This window comes from Rhinopithecus bieti, unplaced genomic scaffold, assembly GCF_001698545.2.
Source record: "Rhinopithecus bieti isolate Rb0 unplaced genomic scaffold, ASM169854v2 scaffold_61465, whole genome shotgun sequence".
Classification (NCBI taxonomy): Eukaryota; Metazoa; Chordata; class Mammalia; order Primates; family Cercopithecidae; genus Rhinopithecus; species Rhinopithecus bieti.
The window spans coordinates 601,752-611,230 of record NW_016824041.1 but is presented as its reverse complement, the minus strand read 5'-3'; positions in this window follow the sequence as shown (position 1 = coordinate 611,230).

Here is a 9,479-nt window from a genome sequence, read left to right as displayed (position 1 = left end):
GATTTAACTATAATTGGTAAGGTTGCATTAAAATATTCTACAAAGATGGTTGATTTGTAAACTTGTCCTTAAAATTTAGTTAATACTTTTCTACTCTAAAGTTAACCATATTTTTAGGATTTATTATTAAGTATGTAAACGTTTAGAACTATTACAGCTTGTTTTTGTGGACTGAAGGTTTTGTTGATATAGAGTGACCATGTTATCTTTTGGAATACTTTTTTCTTAAAGGTTTCTGTTGTTGTTCGGTGGTAATATAGCCTAGCCACCCTATCTTTCTGTTGACTAGTATTTTCCTGGTATATTTCCCAACCTTTTACTTTCAACCTTTCATGTCCTTGTGCTTTAAGCATTTTTTTTTTTTTTTTTTTGAGATGTAGTCTTGCTGTGTCACCCAGGCTGGAGTACAATGGCATGATCTGGTCTCCTCTTCCAGGTTCAAGCAATTCTCTTGCCTCAGCCTCCCAAGTAGCTGGGATTACAGGCGCAAGCCACCACTCCCAGCTAATTTTTGTATTTATAGTAGAGGTGGGGTTTCATCATGTTGGTCAGGCTGATCTCAAACTCCCGACCTCAGGTGATCTGCCTGCCTCAGCCTCCCAAAGTGCTGGGATTACAGGCATGAGCCACTGCTCCTGTTTGAGTATGTCTCTCTCTTTTTAAAAAAAAAAATTAATTTCAATCGTTTTTGGGGAACAGATGGCTTTGGTTACATGGATGAATTCTTTAGTGGTGGTTTCTAAGATGTTGGTGCACCCGTCACCTGAGCAGTGTACACTGTAGCCAATATGTAGTCTTTTATCTCTTATGCCCCCACTACCCTTCCCCCTGAATTCCCAAAGTCCATTACATCATTCTTATGCCTTTGAATCCTCATAGCTTAGCTCCTGCTTATAAGTGAGAACATTCCATGTTCGGTTTTTCCATTCTTGACTTACTCCACTTAGAATAATGTTCACCTGTATCAAGGTTGCTGTGTATGCCATTATTTCATTTCAGTTTATGGTCCGAGTAGTATTCCATGGTGTGTGTATACCACGTGTTCTTTATTTACTCATTGCTTGATGGGCATTTAGGTTGGTTCCATATTTTTGCAGTTGTGAATTGTGCTGCTATAAACATGCATGTGCATGTATCTTTTTCATATAATGACTTCTTTTCTTTTGGGTAGATGTCCAGAAGTGGGATTGCTAGATTGAGTGCTAGCTCTACTTTTAGTTTCTTAAGGAATTTTCATACTGTTTTCCATAGTGGTTGTACTAGCTTACATTACCACCAGCAGTGTAAAACTATTCCCTTTTCAACACATCCATGCCAATATCTGTAATTTTTTGACTTTTAAATTATGGCCATTCTTGCATTGTGGTTTTAATTTGCACTCCCTGTGGTTTAATTTGCATATTTTCATATGTTCGTTGGCTGTTTGTATATCTTCTTTTGAGAATTTTCTATTTATGTCCTTTACCTACTTTTTGACGGGGTTATTTGTTTTTATCTTGCTGATTTGTTTGAGTTCCTTGTAGATTCTAAATATTAGTCCTTTTTTGGACGTACAGTTTGCGAGTATTTTCTCTCCTACCCCATGGGTTTTCTGTTTACACTGCTAATTATTTTTTTTGCTGTGCAGAAGCTTTTAGTTTAATCAGATTCCATTTATTTATTTTTGTTGCATTTGCTTTTGGGTTCTGGGTCATGAATTCTTTGCCTAAGTCAATGTCTAGAAGAGTTTTTCTGATGTTATCTTCTAATAGAATTTTTGTGGTTTCAGGTATTAGATTTAAGTCTTTCATCCATCTTGAGTTGATTCTTATGTAAGGTGAGAGATGAGTTAAGAATTTCTCTTATGAACAGCTAATAGCTATGCTTACATTTTTTACTCAGGCTATCAAACTTCGGATGTGTTTGGATTTATTTCTGCTATTTTGTGTTTTCAAATATGTCATAGGCTCCACTTTTCTTCCTTTATGTCTTGCCTTCTTTTTGATTGATTTTTCTCACTCTATTATTTTCCACTGTACTAGTTTGAAAGTAATAAATTATACTTTTAGTCTTAGTTACCCGGGATGTTTAGCATGGCAACTTAATAAATCAATTAGTGGTTTTACCCTTCTCGCAGATAGTGCAAGCAATCTGCCCACGCTATTTCTACTCAAGTGCTATTTAAATTCTTCCTATATTTTTGATTCTACAAATTAGATACTTCATTCTTTTTGTTTTATATGTTCAATGTTTGTTTTAGATTTCATTAAATGTTAACAATGTTCTTTGCTTGACATTACTTATGTGTCTTATCTTTACTCCGGGATTTTCGTTTTTCCTACTGATATTCTTCTATAGTGTTTTGATTAATTGCCTTTAATAAGGACTTGATTGTAAAATTTCTTTTTTTTTTTTTTTTTTGGTTTGTCTAAATGATGTTTCTATTTGGCTTTGCGCTAAATATAATCTACACAGGCTATACAATTTTAGGTTGGCAGTCATTTTTTTTTTTCTTGGCACTTTGAAGACACTAGTCCACTTTCTTTCAGTTTCCATTGTATCCTGTCTCTGTAATAATTGTTCCTTTTAATGTACATAGGTCTTTTCTTTCTCTGATTCCTTCTAAGATTCCCTTTCAATTCCTATTCTGTAGTTTTACTATAATGGTCTAGATGCAGATTTCTTCGTATTTATCCTGCTTAGAATTCATTTTAATTTCTGGATCCGAGTCTTGTCCATCAAAGCTGAAAATTTTCAGCTGTTTTGTCTCCAACTATCGTTTTCTTTTATGATTTTGTAGAGCTTTTATTGTGTGTTAGGTGCTCTCGAGCACCTATTCCTTGTCTTTTCTCTCTACAATCTAGTTGTCTTTCTGTGTTACATCTCAGTATAATTTTAGCTTTAAAATTATATATGAATCCTACTTTCAGATGCATCTAATCTTCTATTTAATCAATTTCTTGTGTTTTAAAACTTCAATTACTATCTTTTTTTTATCTGTTAGTTCTATTTAGTGTTTTTTCAAAACTGCTTGGATATTTTATTGTCTTTTTTCCCCTCTTACTCATAATTTCAATGCCCCCATTTATTTCTTTAAACATATAATGAAACATTTGCAAACCATAACATCTTTCTTTAACCATATAGATTTTCAAAATACACCTACTGAAGTCTATGCAGGTCTGATTCTACTGTCTGTTATTCCTGCTGACTCTTGCTTATGGTGCCTTGTTTTCTCATATTCTTAAGGATATTCAAATGTGAGGTCAAGTTTAATGGAAATTTATCTATGGAAATTCTTTGCAACCTGGCTGAAGTAGCATTCTTCAAGACAGAAATTTTCTTCTGTCAGAAACCTGGGGGTCATTACCAACCTGCGACCTTTTATTTATTTTTAGAGATGCAACTCACTCTGTTGCCCAGATTGGAGTGCAGTGGTAGGATCAGAGCTCACTACAGCCTCAAACTCCTGGACTCCAGTGATCCTCCTGCCTCAGTCTCCTGAGTAGCTGTGACTACAGGTGTGCACCACCACACTTGGCTAATTAAAAAAAAAATGTAGAAACTGGGTCTTCCTGTATTGCCCAGGCTGGTCTCAAACTCCTGGGCTCAATGATACTTCTACCTTGTCCTTCCAAAATGGTGCGATTGCAGGTGTGAGCTACTGCACCCTGCCCCATGACTCTTTTTTTTTTTTTGAGACAGAGTCTCACTGTGTTACCCAGGCTTGAGTGCAGTGGTGTGATCTCGGCTCACTGCAAGCTCCACCTCCCAGGTTCGTGCCACTCTCGTGCCTCAGCCTCCTGAGTAGCTGGGACTACAGGTGCCCACTACCACGCCCAGCTAATTTTTTTGTATTTTTAGTAGAGTTGGGGTTTCACCATGTTAGCCAGGATAGTCTCGATCTCCTGACCTCGTGATCCACCTGCCTCGGCCTCCCAAAGTGCTGGGATTACAGATGTGAGCCACTACGCCCGGCCGACTCTTTTCAAGAGAAATTCTTGGTTTGAGGATTCTTTGAACCACTCTTTTTAATGAAACGGTCTCCTATCAGTAACCTCCTTAGTAAGGTCCTGTGTTTTATCTATTTTTTATCACACTTCTGGTGACTGTCCAAATGAAAGCTCATGGTCATTAAAGAGCACAAGATGCTCTAAGGGCAGCAGTATCAATGAATATTCTAGGTGGCTATTAATTTCCTTCTGATATTTTCAGGGATATCCCCACTTCTGGTTTTACCCTATCTCAGACAAAGCCTCTTTATTCCTTCTCATCTTCTAGACCCTTTATCTTTGGAATTCTCTCACTATTGATCAAGTCCTCAAGATCATGGTGGAGGTGTTCATTCAGCATGATGTTTTAAGTCCTGGGAAGGTATCCTTTGTTGCTCCTGACTGTATCACTATCTTAGTTATTTTTCATTTCTTGCATATTTTACATACAAACTTCCCCTCTCTCCCTCCTTCCCTCCTTCCCTCCCTCCCTCCCTTCTTTCCTTCCTTCCTTCCTTTCTTCCTCTCTCTCTTTTTCTCTTTCTTCCTTTCCTTTCTCTCCTTCCTCCCTCCCTCCTTTCTTCCTTCCTTCCTCCCTCCCTCCCTCCCTCTCTCTCTCTTTCTTTCTTTCTCTCCTTCCTTCCTTCCTTCCTTCCTTCCTTCCTTCCTTCCTTCCTTCCTCCTTCCTTCCTTCCTTCCTTCCTTCCCTCCTCTCTTCCTCTCTCCCTCTCTCCCTCTCTCCCTCTCTCCCTCTCTCTCTTTCTCTCTTTCTCTCCTTCCTTTCGTTTTTTGACAGGGTCTTGCTTTATCACCCAGGCTGGAGTATAGTGGCATGATCATAGCTTAGAATTCTTAGAATTCTTTGTTATCTATGCTCTTTCCCTTGATGACCTTGTCTAAACACCTAAGTCCAAACCCATTAATGCGCTGATTATTCTCCATCTACATCTTCAACCCAGGCCTATGCTGAGCTCCTTACCAGACTTTTCCACTTGGATATCAAACAGCTCACACAGTGTCTGCTCTTTGCCCCCTGCCTCAAATTGATTTCTTCTTCAATTTTCCTCCTTTTAGCTAACAGCAACTGCATTCTTCTAGTTTTTCTAATTCAGAGTCATCTAGGACTCCTTTTTTCCCCCACCCCACATTTAATCCATAAATAAATCTCACTAGTTTTAACTTCATACTAAGTCCAGAATCTGACCATTTCTTTTCCCCTCCATGGCAACCAGTCTTATCCATGCTAATATCAAGTCTCGCCTGATTTACTGCAACTGTCCTAAATGCTCCACCTCTCTCTGTCATTGACCCCTTTAGTCTATTCCCACTGCAGAGACTGTGGTGGTGCTATTAGGATGTCATTCAGATAATGTCATCCTTCTGCCTACAGCCCTCCAGAGTAAAAGTCAAAGTCTTTGTAATGGTCTTAAGATCCTACAGTCTGGTTCCCATCACTTTCTGACTTCACACTTCCTTTTGCTGTCTCCCCTGTATTCTTTGTGCTCCACTGGTCTCCTTGCCCTTCCTTGAACACACAACGCATGCATCCCCTTCAAGGCCTTTGCATTTAATATCCACTCCACCAGGAGCACTTTCCCCAGATCTCTGCAGATCTCATTTCCTCATCTCCTTCAGATGTTTGCTCAAATGTCACCATCTTCGTGAGCTCTGATCAGACCACTGCATTTAAGATTATTACCTCTCCCTCCGCATTCCCTATTCCCCTCCTTACTTTGTCGCTCTCCATAGCACTTATCTTCGAACATATTTCATTTTGTTTAGTATTTGGTGCTCTTATTAGCTTCCTCAGGTAGGACTTGTTCTTCTCTTGTTCACTGATGGATTCTCAGAACCTAAAACAGTGCTTGGCCCATACCAAGCATTCAATACATACCTATTGAGTGGATGAATGAATAAGTGGAATAATTAGCCTGACGACAAAAATGGAAAAATTGAGAACAAGGAACAGAAAGTGATTGTTAAAGGGCTCAAATATTGCTTTCTTTTCATGGAAGAAGGGGAAGAATGAAAAAGAAGAAAATCATGGGTGATTTTGAAAAGTCCCTAAAAATGAAATTATTTATTTTAAAAAAAGTTATCGGGTGCTCCCTATTGATCAAGTCCTCAAGATCACTGTGGAGGTGTCCATCCATCATGATGCTTTAAGCCCTAGAAAGGTATCCTTTGTTCCTCCTGACTATATCATGATCTTAGTCATTTTTCATTTCTTCTGTGTTTTACATACAAACTTTCTGTTTCTTTCTTTTTTCTTTTCTTTTCTTTTCTTTTTTTATGAGACAGGGTCTTGCTCTAATCACCCAGGCTGGAGTGTAGTGGCATGATCATAGCTCACTGCAGCCTTGACTTCCTAAACTCAAATGATCCTCCTGCCTCAGCCTCCTAAAGTGTTGAGATTACAGGTATGAGCCCCCATGCCTGGCTCAAATGTTCTGTGTTTGCTTTGTTTTTGTTTGTGGTGCTCAGGTCAAAATCATTTCGTGTTAACAAAGATCTGATCATTATAAGAAAAATGTAATTACTGTGAGATGTCTACTTGCTTACTTCAATTTTATAGAGCCTCTTTCTTAAGCAACCCTGAGAGTGACTACCAGCAATGATCTACCCTGGCTCGTCAGGATATTCAGATTTTTTAAAACATTCCTTGTCATGTGACAATTATGGATTATTTTTATGTTTTCCTGTTAGCACAACGTAGCATAAATGTCATTTTCACTCTCCACAAACTTGAGTGCACAAATTCATGACTTTAAAAACTAGAAAAGTTACTCCATTTCATTTCTAACTTAAGCCCTTATTCCACCGGTGACAGGCACTAAAACTTAGTCAATGAGGGATAACTTCTCCCTGGGACTGTATCTGAGACATAGGGGAGAGCTGCATGCTGTCAGTGAATTGGAAGGGAGGGGCATCTGGTCTTCTGTCTTCACTGTCTATTCATCCAGTGTTCCTTGAGCCATTTATGGTCACACCATTGTCTCTGGTTGTGGTCCACATACTCCAAGTCCAACTCATTTTGATCTTGAGGCCCCTCCTGGTTCCCTGGTTTTCTCAGCCCTTTTGCTCCCCCATGGGAAGCGGGAGGGTGTAAGACTGCGTGCTGCTTTCCCACTGCTCTCTGGGGCAGAGACTCGGGGACCTGCCTCAGACCTCCTGCCATTTCACTTCTTTAGTCACCACCTCATGCTGGCTAAGGTGACTTCTCCTTGAAGTTTCTCAATGTCCCAGGCTTCCTTGAAGAATTCCAGTCTCCCCTGACCTCAGATCCGTATCTGGAATTTCTACCAGTTCCCCTTCCTCCAGAGCCCGTCTTGGCTGTGGACATACGGCAGGGTCTGGTGAACTCTCTTGCAGGCCTGCATCATCATCTGACTTGACTGTTTTCATTTCCTAATTGTCTACCCTAGCCAATGGAGTTGCAATTTAGTTTTCAGCGATACTCTTTCTGATCTATTGTTTATGTCATAAACTTTATGTGTATCAATAGGCTCAGTCTATTGAAACCCAAAAGCCCAGTTCTTAAAATCACATCTTTGGTGTGCATGCCTATCATTTGTGTAGGAGTCTCACCGGTCAATTTTGAAACTCAAACCTGAGTATGATTGGGTTCTTTCTCTTTGCATTTTGATAATCCTGACAATCCAGGAGGTAGTGGTTGTTCTGATTTGATGAATGTTCAGGAGTGTAAGTAGAGAAGCTCAAAGGCTATTGGTGAAAAGGAAGTATGGGAAAGAAGTCCTCTCCAAATCACAGTGACTTAAAAATAATTATCCATAAGACTCCAAACATCTGTATTAAAAAAATCCTCACAAAAACATTTGCATTTTCACTCTACTCTCTATGGGGCAATTTGTTTCTTCAGCTACTGTCTCTCTTTGCATGATCTGAAAATAATATTGATTTATGATTATTATTTGTTGTTTACTTTTCCAGTTTGTGAAATAACCACAGAAAGGTTTTCCTTTCCATCTGGGATTTTTTTTTTAATATAAAAGGGGTATGAAGATCATCTCAATCTTTGTCAAGAAAATGTAGAAGTATCATAAGGAGATAAAAACCATAATAGGTAATCAACTGTGTATTAAAAAAATTGACTAAGATTAAAAAAAACTTTGGGTCCCCCCAAAGCAGAAAAAATGTGATACAGAGGTAAGCATATACTTCTATTGCTATTTCTTTTGGAGCGGATGACTTGATTTTCTGCTTACTGGTCATGAAACTACTAAATATGTAACTTCCTAGGCTGAAAGAAAAGAAGACTAAGTGCCCTTGTTGTATTGTGCTCTGGATCTCTGATGACAGCCAAGAGAGTCACTGTGAAAGAAAGAGTCACGCTTAACTCCTTGTGGTTCTATTAAGCTGTCTGTTGGCTCAGAACGTCAGACTTGCCTAAGAACATATGAGTTCTGGGGAAAGCAATGGCTAATCAGCTCTCAGTAATCCTCTGGAAGCTCAAAAACCCTCTTCACTATGGATTCTCTTTAGCACCCCACTTTCCAGATTTGCTGCCCGAGAAGAATAGACTGAAACCATCATAGCATATGGGTTTTTGAGAGTAAAGGGCAGGGTGGAGGCGGGGGATACAGAATAGAAAGTTGTTCATTCCGTCTTTCATGTATGTGCTTGCTCCGGAGATTTTTAAGTCAACCCCATTTCTTGTTAAGTCAAACCCATTTCTCCTTCAATGGGATGGATTTGAATCCTTCCCCAATACTGTTGTATGAGAAACGAACTATCAACATAGAAACAATTCTCAAAAGTCAGTGATTTAGCAGTAAAAGGTGCCATATTTAACTTTATTTTATTTTTTATTTAAATAATGATTAGATGCTACGAAGTAGGTGGCAATGCCTTAACTAAATGCTTGTTGTCAGGCCCGAGGGCCTCTTCCGTCCTTGTCAAGGGAAATGCCAACCTACTCTCCTTTTGTACAACTCTGAAGTCAATTTTAAATTTTTCTTTAGAGAAATCAGTTCTTTGGGATTCTCCAATCACTACCCTTTGTTCCCGCCCAAAGCCTACTCTTGTACTCGGATAGTATGAATAAGACCAGACATATTTTCTTCATTACAAAAAAAAAAGTTGGGACAAGCATTGCTTTGGTTTAAATACTTTCAGAAACCATACAAATACTGGAGGAACAATTGACAGTAACAGTGAAAGCAAATAAAACTTGGTTTAAATATAGTTATCCCCTTCTTCCCCTCTTTCTTTCTCTAATAATAGAGCATTTATTAGATGAAACAAAGTAGGATCTGGTGTTTCCAGGGTGGGTAACATACACAAGTCGAATCTCCAGTTTCAATGTGTGAATGTGTGGTCTCACTGTAATCTTTATGAAGGCCTCAGCAGCTCAAGATAAGAGTTTACATTTCAGAATCCGTGAAAGCAAACTTAAAAATACGAAAAAGATGCCAAAGTAAATGCAAATGCAAGCTGCCTCTAGTTTCTCATTTAGAAGTTATATATTTGGTATTATAAGAAGACCAA